Here is a 15,955-nt window from a genome sequence, read left to right as displayed (position 1 = left end):
TGGCTAATGTTATTATATTGTACAGCTCAAACTTGTTTTTTACCCTATGTTCAATTTTATTTACTGATGAGATTATTTACCCAATGCTTTCTGGACAAGTCCTAAAGTTTTTACATGAGAAATGCTTCTCCTCCATACTCATATCCTTTATACTTTTTCATATTTTATTTTTGGAGCTCAATCCTAAATCTACAATAGTAATCTAAATTGTTCATCTTGTAAATCTCACAATGAAGACCGTTTGTGCAAAAAATCAATTTCATTGGATATCGATGAATACATAAACAAATTGTCTTTTATTTTATAAAATAAAAAGTTTAAGTTTAACTCACAATCACTACAACAAAATACACCTTTGGCGATTAAAACAAATTTAGTCGCCAAAAGTTTTGGAATTGGCGACTAAAACTCTTTTTTGGTCGCCAAAAGTATAATATTTAGCTACTAAATTTTTTTAGTCAGGATATATTGATTATTGGTGACTAAAAAATAATTTAGTCGCTAAAAATACTAGAATTGGCGATAAAAAAAAAATTTAGTCGTCGTATATTGAGTTTTGACTACTAAAATATTTAGTCGCCGAATGTAAAATTAAAAATTTATTTTTTATCTTTGGCGACCAAAAGTGTAGTCGTCAAAACATATTTTCAGCGACCAAAAATTAGCTTACTCATCGTATATTAGGTATTGGCTACTAAAATATTTAGTCGCCAAATGTAAAATTTAAAAAAAAAACTATATTTCGTGACCAAAAGTTTAGTCGCCAAAACATATTTTCAGCAACCAAAAATTAGTTTAGTTGCCAAAAAATAAAAAATTGGAGGGAGACATTTCTAATTTAAATTTGAGGGATTTATAAAAGTAATTGGCTTTTAGTCGCTAATGGTGTAATATCTATATATATTTGGTTTCCAAAATTTTACCAGCGCCTCTGTCTGTCTCTCTCTTCAGCGTCTCTTTATCTCTCCGATGCTCCTCTCCCTTCTCTCGCGGTCGCCGGGAACCGGAGCATCGATTCCTACTCCTTTTGGTCACCGTTACCTCAGATACATGATGAGTTCATGAACACCGATTCGGAGCCAAGATCCAGAACAACTCCAAGCCAAGATCGAAGATCTCAACTCCAAAGTCTCCTTCTTTAGATTCTGGACTCCCTTCGATGATTACCACCATCGCTCTACTCGTTGCTTCTCCAACATCGTTTTAGTCGCTTCCGATGACGATTCCGGTAAACCCGCGTCTAACCCCATTCCCGTCTCTGCCCATAAGGCTGTTCTAGTGAGTACCTATTTCGATTTTTAACTTTCTCTGTGTGTTTTTGTTGTGTATTGAATGTGTTTGATATGTGGATTGTGTGGACAAACTCTGAAATGGGTCGTGATGATAAACTCTGAATTTGGACCATTGGTTTAGGTGATTGTTTGTTTGATATGTGGATTGTTAAATTTTTTGCCCACCAAGTGTTTGAATCTATTCTCAAGTGACAAATTTATCAGAAACAATTGGAACATGGTCACCAAGTGTTTTCTTTCTAATTATTATGTGACACTTCTTCAATAGGTTTGGAATGTCTTGGGTGATGTCAAATGATAATTGTAATCTAGTCAGGCATTGGTATTATGCATTCTGGGTTTGAAGAGTCATATTCCACAGAGTATTTCTCTCTTTTGCTATTTCATAGAAAATTTGACAAGACAAAAATGCGAGATTATTCAGAGGCCTCCACTTCATAATTGTGAAGGTAATGTAGCTGAGAGTGAAAGAATAGCTTGATACATAGTGATAAAAGCTGAGAGCGAAAGAATAACTCAATACACAACGATAAAAGCTGATAACGGGATTGGTTAAAGGGAAACTCTGCCATTTTTTCTCTTTCTTGTCCTGTCTGCCTTATATTTCACCCAACAACTAATTTCTTCATCTCAGCTGATCGTCTATAATTTCATCTCTCCAGTATTACATGCTCATTGTATTGTTCCTAATCATTTTGGACCCTCTACATAGGGTAGTAGGGGTTTATCAGAGGAAGGAAAACTTCTGTGGGAATGCAAGGAGTTTGGGAAGGTAGCAAGTACAGAGGCTTTATCGAATTTTGGTTGATAAATAACCTGATGTGGTGTGGCTGATTACTTCAGAATTAAGAGGAATTAGGTGTTTAATGATGGTCTAACAAGATTTGGAGGTTGATGAGATGATTTTTGATTTTGTGATGTGGGAGAAGATATTTATTGGTGAATGGGAGGCAAGTTTGGAGAACTTTGTTGTGAAATTTTGAGAAAGCTAAATATTAAAATTAGTGGCTAAAATACGTACTACGTAGTAACATGTTATAGTTATTGAATTCAGTTACATGTTCTTTTTATTTTCTGTTCCTTTATGGTGAAAAACTGAGGTATTTATAAAACATTGAGTTCTGTTTGCATTCCATTAATCCATGGAATGGGTTAAAATGTCATATTATAAACTTAAATCTCAGTTATACTATTATGTTATCGTGTTGGATGAACAAATTTATAAATACCTTGTCAAGTAAAAGAAAATACTCTTGCGTACATAATTTCTAATTGTCAAGATCTTTTTTTCCATATATGTTTCTACTTCAATCATTTCAGCTTGAAAACATATCTTATGAAGCAGGATTATAAACAATACATGATGGGAGAAATACAAAATTAATATTTGATAATATACAAGATTTTGGGAGCTATGCTTTTTAATGGATTTAATTGAATTGAATTGAGCCCTATGGTTTATACAGGACTATGATGGAGATGGGAAGCTCTCATTCTCTGAGTTCTCTGACTTAATCAATGCTTTTGGCAATCAACTAGCAGCTGATAAGGTTCATTAATTTATTTTTTTGTTATGTTTCTAGTTCTTAGCGCTTCTTTTAGAACTTCTTTTTGTATTAGGCCACTGTTTGTTGAATGTCTTGGGTGCATTTGGATACTTGGATTTGGATTTGACTGGCACATCTTTCATCAGAGGCGATGCAAATATTTCAGATATCCTTATCTCTAGTCCACATATTTCAGATATCCTTATTTTAGATATCCTTATCTCTAGTCCAATCAATCACTCTATTTAAAATTTGAAACATACATCAAAAAATAGGCCTTTAAACTATATATAATTTTAGTTTGAGAACAGGGACAATACATAGAATGAAAATTCAGACTATGTAATAAATGTGTTCTTTGACAAAATATTATAATGAATCCATTAAACCAACTAGAAGTAGAGTAGTATAATTGCTTTTAAGCTTTATACTACTATTCTAAATATTAGAGGCCATTAAATGAAATTTATTTGTTTGTAGTAAAAATCAATAGTCTTAAACACCTATCAAATCCTTGGGAATTTTGTTGATAAATTACTGTAGCTGCAACAAATTGCACTAACATACCAAACTTGAGATTGTAACCAACCCAACAATGAAAGTTCACAGCCATGTTCAGGTTTCTGTGGTAGATGATTATTCATTATCAAATGTTTCTAATTGGAAAACCACTCAACATATTGTAGACACCCCATTTTTGACCGACCTTAAGACTCAGACGTCATCGATTGAGCGCTCGGTGATAATGCATGTTGTGCTCGTTTCGAGTTTCCGGAGTTTCGGCTGAGTGCCTTGCCTCCAGACCTCTGAACGCTTTATGCTTCGGCTCGATTTGTGGACCAAGCCTCGTTTTCCTTGCCTGAGGGAAGGAAAGGTCTTGTAGACCACTTTTTTGTGATCGTAGACCACTTTTTCCGCTTGGAGACTAGTTTCCGATTTTCGGAGCCTTCGGTCGTGCGCCTTGTCTCAGGACCGCTTAACGTTCTCCGTTTGGCGTGGTTTTTGAACCACACCTTGTTTTCTTGGCCTAGAGGGCCACTGTGGTTTGGGAGATCACTTTTGTGGTCGCAAACCACTTTTGGTGCTTGTTAGCTAGTTTTGGGGTCTCCTGGCTGTGCGCCTTGCCTCCCGGACTTTCGTCTTACATCCATTTTGGTTTGTTTTTGGTACAAATCTTGTTTTCCTTGTTTGGAAGGTGGTACAAGGATGGGAGACCAGTTTCTCTCCCCGCAAACCACTTTTCTTCCTGCCAGCCAGTTTTCTGGTCTGACAACTGGTCTCCTTGGTCTTTGGGCCATTTTTTCTGGTCGGCCACTACACCACTACATTGTTTTCATGCTGCTAACCCTCTCCCACCATGGCCGACCAATTTCATTTTTGGGAGACCACTTATAGTGGTCGGCTGACCACTTGAAGTGGTCGACTGCTTTTTGTCACATTTTTGGAGATATTTTTAGCCAGCTGACACAGCTGGAGAACACTGAAACCATCCTCCATACACGTGTATGGAGGAATGGCCTTGAACCCTTAGCTTCTTTAAGAAGCTTGAGCTTTTGTTCTCTATAAGAGGGAGGCTCCCCCTCCCTCCTCCAGGTTCAGATTTTAGTGGATTGAGAGATACATACACTCTTGTCTCTATAATCCTCCATCTCTTTCATTTTTGTGCCTTAAAATGTCATTTTATCACACTTTTGTACACAAACACACACTCAAACACCATCCTTTTGTTGCTGAGGTGCTTAGGAGCTGGTTTTGAGGTTTTTGGTTTGGTTTGAGTTGGAAAAACTTCCTGGAGTTGTAGCTTCAAAAGTGTTCTTCAAGGGTGAGCCTTTAACTCCTTGAATCCTTATTTTTGTTTAAGCTTTTAGACCTATTTGCATGGTGTTTTCGACTTAACTTTCTACTGCAAAAAGTTCTGAATTTTGGTGCTTAACATCTTTGTTTAAGGTCACTTTTGTGTTGGGGGTTGTCTACCCCCTCTTAAGCCTTGTTTGGCCTTTCTTTTGTGCCTTCTTTTTGAGCTTTTGGGACCACCTTATTTTGGCCTTCTCACCACTGAAACTCAGAGGAATTTCAGTGGTGGAAGTGGTGTTTTGAGGTCCCAAATAGGAGAGGGTCATCACATCTCCTTGTGTCTTGTTTACTTGCTTTGAATGCCTCATGTGTGAGCATGTTTGTTAAGCTTATGTTGGCCATATCTTAGCATGTATTTGGGGTTGTTTTGTTGTGGCATACCATTGTTTTTACTTGGTTTTGTCACTCCATGCATGCCTAATACACTTGTAGTGTAAATTCCACAAACTAGTCTTTGTATGCTTCATGAAGTAGCATGCCATTCTAGCTTCATTTGAGTCCATCTCAGCATGTTTTTGGTGATGTTGTGCCATGTCATACCTCTGTTAAGGTTTGGTTTGGTTGGCCTTTGCATGTTCCATGCACTTGTAGTGCAATTCCATGAATTAGCCTAACATGCATCATGCTTAAACATGTCATTCTAGCATGCTTTTGGCTTAACTCTAAGAACCTTTTGTCCATGCTTTAGCATGCTTAAGCTCTGATTTGTGTTGTTTTGGTCATGCATGCCATGCTTTATATAGCTGTAGTGCATTATAGCTTGTTAGCTTTGTGTATCAAGTTCACTAGCATGCATTACTTGGACTATTTGAATGATTTAACATCATTTAAAATGTGATTTCAGTCCATGTTTCATGTTCATGCACTTGCATTTATCACTCTTTCAATGCGTTTGAGGGTTTCTCCCTTTATGCCTTAACATGAGTCATTGCGTATGCTTCATGCCTAAGCTTGCGAGCTATCATTTCAATGTGTTTTGGGGATTATTTTGCCATGATATAACTCTGATTTTTGTTGGTTAAGTCATTCCATGCTTGGTCTTAATATGTGTAGTGTAATCCACCTTATTTGCCTTGTATGCATTATGCCTTATGCCCTTCATGCTAGCTTGCTTGGGCTTCCTTCCATACATGTTTTAATATCATTTTGACATGTTCTAGGACTGTTTTGGGTTGCCTTGTCCATATGCTTCATGTTTTGCATAGTTGTAGTACAAATGCCTATGCTAGCTTCAAGCTTTGGGTATCATAGCATGCTTCATTTGTGTTGTGTACATGATTTGGCATCATTTACCATGACATTTCAGAGCATATAGGACTGTCATGTTCCCACTTCATTCACTCTTTAAGTGTCTTTGAGTGTTATGCATTGTTGCCTTGCTTGTGGCCTAGTTTGTATGCTTGCATGCCTAGACACTTGAGCCCTCATCTTAGCACCTTTTGGTCTTTGTTTAGACCTCTTTGAGCTCTGTCCATATTTGGTTCATGCATTTGTGCCATGTTTTGCATGCCTCCTATGTGTTGCTCTTTGCCAGTCTCATGCTTTAAGGACCTTTGCATGCTATGCTTGCTTTGTTTGAATGATTTGGCATCATTTCTTACCTCATTTCAGTGCATTTAGTGTTGTCACACTTCCATGTTTATCGCTCCTTGAGCACTCTTGAGAGTTGTGCTCTTTGGCCTAGTCGAATGGCCAATGCATTGTGCATGCATGCCTTGCCCTTTTGTGCCTTTGTTTTGGTGTTTTTGCCACTGATTTGGGCATGACCGAGGTCTGCCCATTTTGGTTTAACTCCATTGAGGATTGTGTATGCCATGTGGTTTATTGCATTGAGTATGCCAGGTTGTTTGCATTTTGATTCATCGCATTGTATATGCCATGTTCTTTGCATTGTGTATGCTTATATTACATTGCATTGTGCATGCATGCCATTAGCCTTGTTAGGTTGTTCATATTGCATTGCATGTTTGCATGCTTAAGTCATATTGCATATTTGCATGCTTGTGTTGTATTGCATTTTTGCATGCTCCATGTTACATAGCATTGTGCATGCCATGTTATGTGTTGCATTTTGTTTGGAATAGGTGTTAGTCCAAACACGAGAAACAAGGGACGTTTCATACTTGAAGTGATGAAACGTGCATCGATTCTCGGTCGTCGACGCTCTTGATCATACATGATAGAGTTCTAGGCATTTAAGTATATATGTGTGCATTAATTTCATATTGAATTGTGCAACTTCGCCTCTCGGCCATCATGCATCAAAATGCACGATTGGTGGCCCGAGGGTCGAGAACCATACTCCCTTGAGCTTACGAAATGATAGAGAAGGTGGTTGTGCACACATATCTTGCAATTACATTGCCATGCCCTTTCTTGCTCTCTGTTGCAGCAAATTGGAGGAATGCAGCAACAACTGGTCGACCAGCCAGAAAAACTAGCTGGCTGACCACTTTTTCTACCCTACAACAACAAAAAGTGATCGGTAGGTGGTCTCCCACACCAACAACTAGTCGGCCACCCTCCTACAGGTCCTCAACATCAGTTAGAAGCTATCTAGAGCTTGGTGCAAGTTTCTGAGAGCAGTTGCAAACAGAGGCAAGTTGGGGCATCGCGACGGATTTCTGAACGAGGCGACCGGGCATGCATGCATTCTTCCCTTTGAGGGCCTTGCTTTACTGTTTTACTTAGCTAATTTGCTTAGCTAGTTTACGCTTTGGTTTGTACCTTAAGTAGTTAATGCATTTAACTATTCAATTGTTTTATAATAGTTAGTTAACTATGATTAGTTAATTAGCTTTATTCTATAATAATTAGTTTAATTAGCTTAGATTAGCTAGTTAGCTCTTTATTCGGTCCCTCCATCAAGAGGGCCAACTATTGTAATAAGCGTGCGTGTGTGTGATGCATGTCTTCTAACCCCCATTTATTTCTCCCTTTTACTTAACCGCTTACGATGGTTACTTTTAGGGCATATTTTGTTTAGCATACCTTATGCGTGCATCCATTCATCTGTTTTGTATGCACCGAGCTCGGCGCATCATACTAACTGCATTGTATTTCAATACACTTACCTGAATACGTGTTCAAACAACAAGTTATCAATCTGCATTTCACATGTCATTTTAGAATAGCCGAGCCTATTTTAATTACATTTTGCATGTGTTGCATTAGCCATCTTAACATGAACTAGGATCATGCATGATTTCTAACTAGTTCTTTGTTTTGGCCTTGAGTACACTGTAAGTGTTTACGCTTTAGCATACTGCATGTGTATTAATGTTATCATGAAAGCATGCTTGCCATGAGGCTAACTGTTTATTTGATATAACTGCCTAAATGCCTGTGGGTGAAGGTTGGATTGCTTGAATTGGAACAATTCACCAAAATTCTCGTTTTAGCCTACTTGCGAGTAGCAAACTTCAAATTATTTTCACAAACGAACATGCAATGTTTTGTTCCAACTTAGGCGATCTAGTCTATACTTGTATGTTGTGCGCATCACATAGTAATTCTAGGTTAATAACCGGAATAAGAACACATGGATTTTCAAAAACAAAATATCATGTTAGTAAAGGCCGATCTTTGATCGAGCGAGCGGGGATTCTCATTGCACGATCTTCCCCTCTCGTACCCAAGTTCCTGAGCCGAGGCAACTTTGGTGATGACAGACACGTGGCCTTAGGCACGAATCAAGATTTCCTAAATTCCCCCAAAATAAAATATTTAGGTGGCGACTCTGTATCTGGCAAAGCAGTCCATGTTTGGCACTTCTTTAATAAAAATCAGCTTTTCAAAATGATTTGCTGGATTTGGACTCTTTGGTGATTTATCAATCTTGCATTGCACTTTGCAAGATTAGATTCAGAACCGTGACATTGAGTCCGAACTGTAGTAGCTCAGAACAAAACGAGATCCGCGCCCTCGCAGTGCAGATATCAGAGAGTTCCCAGGGCGCGTCTACACATGTGTGAACATGGATTATTCTATTTTCATTTTATAGCATCTGGAGAAAATGCAACTTGTAATATTACATGGTTACAAATGCCAATACAACACAAGGAATGCTAGGATCATATAAATGTTAGTGATAAATGAGGGAAAATATGTCCCTTCATCTTCTCATTATGTGAATATTGTGTTAATGCTTACCAATTTTCTCAGTGCATGTCGAATATCTAATTCTAGTGTCTGTCTGGATTAATTGGGGGTGAATTGAGATGATTCCCTGTTTACAAGTATCCCTTACTTTTTGGGTATTTTAAAAACAGACAGTTTAAATAGAAAATATATCCAAAATTATGTGTTAATGATATTTATAAAAATTATGGGGACAACTGTGAAAAATGTGTTGAAATCGATAACAAGTGTTTCATGTTTTTGCTGTTTTTTCCCCCTCGTGTCCTGGTTTATTTTCTTCTTTCTTCTCATCCAAAACATGATGTGATGGTCTAAAACAACTGGTTAGCTAAATGTCATGATTATATTAATGAAAAAGTCCAGTCCAAGTATTGACAAAGAAAAAGCTCTTTATCATTGATTACCTATTAGCTGGATTCTTTATTTTTGCTCTATTTTTGGTTTGTAATAATATTCTCTTTCCCGTTGTGAATAGCATATGATTAACTGGACAAAAGTAATAATACTATTAGTAATTACTTTTAAAATTCATCTATCATAGCGATCATTAGTTACAATCACTTGAATTTGGGAGGTTAATAAACTCTTTTTGTAGCCCCACATGCAAAGATCATTTTTTTTTAATCTCATCAGTACTTCACATTAAATTGATCACAATATAAAAAATTACTGAATAGTTGTCGTTGTGGGCCATTAGCTTAATTCGTATATATTATTGGACTGTGGCTTTAAAACTAAATTTTTCGTTAGAGCTTTCATCCTCTATAACGGTCCTATTAATTGCATCAAGTGGCTCAAGTTCAATTTTTTTATCAAGCTCCCTCTATGGCACATGCAAGGTTCCTTAATTATGTTAAATGTTTCATAATAATATCTTCCAAGTATGAGTATTTTTGTTTCTCGAAATGACTTATTTTCGTATTGTAGGTATGGGACCTTGTTACTGGAAGACTTTTACAAACTCGAGTTTTTCCACTACCAATTACTGCAATAGTTGTTGATCCAACAAAGATGAAGTTATTTTCTGGTGGTATAGATTACTAGTGATTTTTTTTTTTGTATACGGAGGACATCATTTTTGTATGATTATCTGTTTGTATGGAATTATTATTTTGGGTTGGATTATATTTGGTTTGTATAGAATTTGAAGTTACAAGACCAAATTTTTGGATGGTTGAAAGTGAAATAGAAATAGACATATGTATTATTTTGTTTATATACAGGGTGCAGGTTGCATGAAATAAATACAGGTTGTGCAGAAATTAATAATAATAATAAAAAAAAACTCTAAATAAAGTTTTTGGTGACTAAATGTTTAGTAGTCAAAAACAAACCAAAGATTTTTTAGCGACTAAATATTTAGTAGCTAATAATAAATAATACTTTGGGCGACTAAAAGTTTTAGTCACTGAAAATGAAAATTAATTTTATTTGAAAACTTTTTGTGACTAAATATTTAGTCGCCAATTTATGACTTTTGGCTACTAAAAAATATTTAGTCGCCAATACCTCGTACTTTTCCCTACAAAAACATTAGTAGCCATTTATAGGACTTTTGGCGACTAAATTTTTTTTAGTCGCCAAAACCTTCCCCGACCGTTTTCTCGCGACAAATCTAGCGACTAAAATATTTAGTTGGGAAAAGGCTTCAGTGACTAAAAACCTTACTTTTGGCGACTAAAACTTTAGTCGCCAAAAGTGCATTTTCTTGTAGTGAATTATTGTCCATTTAAAAAAAAATAAAAAGATGCAATTTATTTAAGTATTTAATGATATCCGACGAAACTAATTTTTTACATAACTCATCTAATGATTGAGATTACGAGATGAACAATTTAAATTATTATTGTGGGTGTAGAGTGGAACCTAAAAAATGAAATATGAAAAAGTATGAAAATGAGCTATCCCCAAATTGTAAAAAATGAAAATTGACATACTAACAAAAATGGGGGGAAAAATGTTTGGGAATAGTCAAAGAGATCTCAATTTCTATTGAGTGTGAATGCTTTTCTTTTGGTAGTGTTTTTTTATTTTTTGACGTGGCTACGGCTATGAAACCAACCTGTTTTTTTTAATGAATGATCTATACGTTGTAATCTAAAAATGAACAATTTAAATTATCGAGATAAGACTCCGTCGTAGGTCTTACAAGTCCAAATAGTAGTATTCAGTCTACAATGTAGACTGCAGACAAGTTATTCTCTTTTTTAAAACAAACCATCAATTTTTTTTTAGTAATAAACGCCATAAATTGTTTTAAATAACTTCTTCTTCTTTTTTTGGTTCATTTTTACTTTTTTTATCTCAACTTTCGCTATTTATTCTCACACATTACTATTAATTGTCGCCTACTGACTAGAAAATTGCCGGAAAAGTCACTGGTGACCAATGACGGCAGTAGACAGAGAGACAAATGGATGATAATAATGTAGTCTTTCAAATTATTGTTGTTCTTGTGGATAAAAAAATTAAAAAAAAATCTAAAAAATAATAAATTTGAACTGCTGGCCGGGTGCCCCAAAATAAACAGTTCTTTTACAAAAAAAAAAAGTGAGGTTAATATGTGATAGGTAATTTTGCCCAAACCAACTCAGGAGAAAAGTTTAGTAGGAATTTCTATCAATTTTTTTTAAGGGGATGTTAGAGCATTATGAATGGGATAGTTAAGTTTTTCTGTGTTTATCATGTTTTTTTTTTTTTTTTTTTTGATTGGGTGTCTCAATTAGTTTGCAGCGCTCTTGACTAATTTTATGATCATGAAGTTAACGATCGAACAAATCTCCAATAACTTTTGAGGTGATTCGAATTCAAATTCTTAAATTTTATTCTCAAATCTTTATCATTCGGCTAACTTTTTGAGGTTATGATAACATTTGTATTAACTGGTAAAAGTAAAATTTAATTTTGTATATTAGTATATGTTAATTTATAATTCAATAATTTAATTAAAATATGTGTTAAATGTAAAGTAAATTCAAATACTCCCTCTGTCCCAAAATAATGGTCTATTTTGGGGAATCTAACTTTTTTTGGTAATACAATTATTGCATTTGAAAAAAGTTGATTTTCCAAAATTACCCTTTTGATAGTACATTTTTTGGAATATCAATGTCATAATTGTACTTTTATATTGTTTATTAATTTAAAAGAATGACAAAATAAGAAATTTATATTATTTTTGTACTTGATTTTTGAAGAGGGATTAATATTTTGGGACAATGAAAAATGAAATAAGGGACTAATATTTTGGGATGGAGGGAGTATAGGTTTAGGCACTGCTCTCTCTCTCTCTCTCTCTCTCTATATATATATATATATAAAACCATGATAACTGCATCAGTTCAATCAATACATACTTTAACCAAAAAGCTATAGCGATCCCGGGGTTTACCCTTGTTGTATAGTGATCCGGACATGTGTCCGTGGATGTTGGTAGTTGTTTATTATCTTGTTTACATCCTTTCTTACTTTGTATTTGAGTTATAGGATGTGTTGGGCGGGTTGGTTTCAGGTTGGTTGAGTTTAGAAACCAAAACTAGTTGCCCAGATTTTTGGCCTGTACGCTCGAGCGGAGGTGTTGGCGCTCGAGCGTAGATTACGTCCATCCAGTATCTTGTTGTGCAGTGTTGTGAGCTCGAGCGTAGGGTTGGGAGCTCGAGCGGAGGCCTGGTTCTGCAAAAGTGCTGGGCGAGTGCATCCTGCGCTCGAGCGGGAGGTTGGCCGCTCGAGCGGAAGTCTGTGAGTGTACGCTCGAGCGGGGTGTTTTGCGCTCGAGCGGAGACCTGGGTTAAAGTCCCGAAGTTGTGACTTTCCAAATCACTTTTTCACTTTCCCTTCTCTCTCTTACTTTTCCAAAATCACCATTGTTGAGCCTCTCACTCTAGACTCTACCTTCTCTCTAGGTTTTGATCTAGTAGGAGTGATTTACTCACCTTTGGCCTTTACAAAAAAGTTGTTGATCGTCGAGGGCTTCATTTTAATCTGAAAATCTCGGGTTTTGGAGCACGTTGGGTTTTGTCGTTTTCTCCTTTGGGACTCCGAATTTGAGGTAGGGATAACCTACTCCTCTCTATGGGTTTTGTCTTTAAATTTTGGTATTTTGAGATGTTGGGCTTGGTTTGGAAATCTTGTAAAGGTTTTGGGCTTTTGTGTAATTTTACAAAAGTTGGGGTTTTATTCATAATAAACCTAGATGCAGGTTTGGCATAGAGAAAATGGAATGATTGTTGGATCATTGATGAAAATGGAACCTAAGGGTTGAAATGGTAATTATGGAAAATGGCCTAATTACATTATTTAATTAATTGGGATAATTAATTGGTGAGAAATGAGGAAATGAAATGTTGATTGAATATCCATTTGTGCGTTTATTTTCTGTTTTAGAAATAACTGCTTTGGGCTATCGGTGGAGGATAGTCGAGATTGTTGTAGACAATGCATGATGATTAGGTAAACGGAAACTAATCAATGGAATGTGTCATGGAACTTGACGGTTGATAGAATACATTAATTGTGTGTATTGTGTGATTGTATATAGAACCAATGTGTTTATATACGTTATGTGTAGAGGAGGAGATAGGGGATGTACTCCGCGGTTTAGGGGAAGATAGGGGATGTACCTCTAAACCGGATAGGTATTTGGAGGAGATAGGGGATGTACTCCGTAGACAGAGCTCATATGCTTGTCTAGAGAAGTGAAGATAGAGCTCATATGCTTATCTTTGTGAAGTGAAGTGTGGATACAGCTTGTATGCTTATCTGTGGATATTGTTGATATACATATCTGTTGTAGAGTGTGGATACAGCTTGTATGCTTATCTGTGGATATTGTTAATATACATATCTGTTGAGAATGTGGATATAGCTTTTATGCTTATCTGAATGTGAGATATAGTTTTTATACATATCTGTGGAAATGATGATAGAGCTAGAATGCTTATCTGTTGATAAAGGGAAAATGAAAAGTAATTGGGACTTGTAAGTCGTTGACATAAATATGTAAATTATGTGATTGAATCAGTGTTGACCAACTATCAATTGCTAATGTTTTAGTCATTGTCCATGGTTGGTTTAGTGTATTTCTACTGGGCTGTGGCTCACCCTATATGGGAATATCATTTTCAGGTACAGGAAGCATGCCACCTCCAAGGACATAGCTGGGAGGCTTGTGGCGGGCATAGTTTTGTCGTTTTACTTTGATGTATTACATGTAATTTCAAGCCAAGGGCTTAATGTGTAAACGAGTTAGAACTCTTTGTTGTAACCAAGTGTTAACTTGGAAAGCTGTAAGCCCGTAGGGCATTTTGTTATGAGGTTAACATGTAATACTTATGTAACGGAACTCTAATGAATGTAAGAATGTGGTTAGTTTATATGTAAATGCATGCCTTATCTGATGGGTTATTGTTATTATTTTGAGGGCGTTACAACTTGGTATCAGAGCGTACCGGGTTCGAATACTTTGGGTACGTGGGAAGTGATTAAGATCACAATGGGTTTGTCTCGCTTGATAGAGACTTAGATGTAGTACCATATCCTATGTGCTTATTTGATAACATGCTTATGTGACTATGTGGGTATGGGATTTAATTTCTAGGATGTTGATTGGATCCTTGAGTTTCTGGGAGTCTTGTTGGAAAAGCACTTGATCAATGCTGTTTCTAACCGGAACTCTAGTAACGTCTTGGGACTATCATTATCCGGAAATGAAATTCGTAAGTGCTTATGTGTTTATGTGCTTATGTGGAGTGAAATACACTTGTCCATGCATTAGGACGTGAGTGTTTAGTTTCGGCACACCTATGAATGTGCTAACGTTCTGTGTTACCTTTATTAGGATGTCAGGACGAGGAAGAGGTGCTAGGCGTGGTAGACCTGCGAGGCAGGAAGTACCGTTACAGGGTGAGATTCCGGCAGTGCAGGAGGGAGTTGGGCAGGCCAATGTGGCCGAGCCAGTAGGTCAGCAGGCTATGGGTGCCTTGGCCAGAGAGATAGCAGGAGCTTTAGGTATTCTTAGAGCTGAGAATCAGGCAGTTGAGGCAGGGCCTTCCTTCTTGAAGAGGGAGTTCTTTCGGTGTAATCCGGACGAGTTTATTGGGGATCCTAAGGAGCCGCTTAAGGCAGATGAATGGCTCGAACAGACAACGAAGACGTTTGAGATGCTTGGCATCGAGGACGGAGCACTGAAAGTGACCTTGGCATCCTTCCAACTGAAGGGAGATGCGGGTCAATGGTGGAAGTACGAGAAAGCTCGTGTTGGCAGTACTTGGGAGGCGTTTATAAATGCTTTCCAGGAGAGGTTTTTGTCTGCAGTAGCTAGGGAGAAGCTGAGGGATCAGTTTAGCCGGCTTAATCAGCAGGGCTTGTCAGTGGCCGAGTTTGAGGCTACTTTTACCAGTCTGTCTAGGTTTGCACCTGAACTGGTGGCGTCTGAGGAACGCCGTTGCTATGAGTTTGAGCGGAAGTTGAGGCGGGGCCTCAAGTTGAGAGTTGGTGGGTCCTATATCCGGGAGTATAGACACCTGGTGGATGCTGCAGCTCATATGGAGCTTATGATGCAGGAGGAGGATGAGGGGCAGAGAGGCTCCAAGAGGAGCCAGGATAGTCAGAGTGATGGCAGGAGACAGAGGGGTTCTAACCCTCAGCAGTCACAGGGTGGTGTTGCTAGATCGACCTTTCCAGTGCCTAGTGTAGGCTCGGGGAGAGGCAGTCTGGGAGAATTCACTTGTTACAAGTGTGGCCAGCTGGGTCACAAGGTATCTGTTTGCCCGCAGAAGGGTGGAGGTCAGAAAGCTGCTTCTTCTTCAGCTAGACCGCAGAGTCAGAGTTTGGGCAGGGGGCAGCTCTTGACTTGTTATCAGTGTGGACAACCTGGGCACATGAAGAGGTTTTGCCCACAGTTGAGTGCCACTTCGGGAGCGTCTGGTTCTAGACAGACGCAGGGTTTTCAGCCAGCTCAGTCTGTGCAGGCCTCGAGGGCCAATCCGGGAGCTTCGTCATCCCAGTCTGTGCAGCAGTCTTTTGCTCCGAGAGGTGAGCAGGTAGACCAGGGGCCTACGGGGCGCGTGTATGCTGTTACCGCGCAGGATTTAGTACCAGCTCCATCAGTAGTGAGAGGTACTT

General features: G+C 37.7%; 1 long non-coding RNA gene across 1 annotated transcript; it reads left to right on the top strand.

The window, feature by feature from the left end:
• Positions 1-907: 907 nt before the first annotated feature.
• On the top strand, positions 908-10,052 carry LOC114261697 (uncharacterized). Its single transcript, XR_003629044.2, has 3 exons — positions 908-1,278; positions 2,759-2,842; positions 9,761-10,052. It is a non-coding gene; the product is annotated as an uncharacterized LOC114261697 (long non-coding RNA).
• The last annotated feature ends 5,903 nt before the right edge of the window (positions 10,053-15,955 follow it).

Source organism: Camellia sinensis, chromosome 5 (assembly GCF_055761805.1).
Source record: "Camellia sinensis isolate YWXY chromosome 5, ASM5576180v1, whole genome shotgun sequence".
In the NCBI taxonomy this organism is placed as follows: domain Eukaryota; kingdom Viridiplantae; phylum Streptophyta; class Magnoliopsida; order Ericales; family Theaceae; genus Camellia; species Camellia sinensis.
The sequence above is the reverse complement of the archived record's forward strand: the minus strand, read 5'-3'. Positions and strand labels throughout refer to the sequence as shown.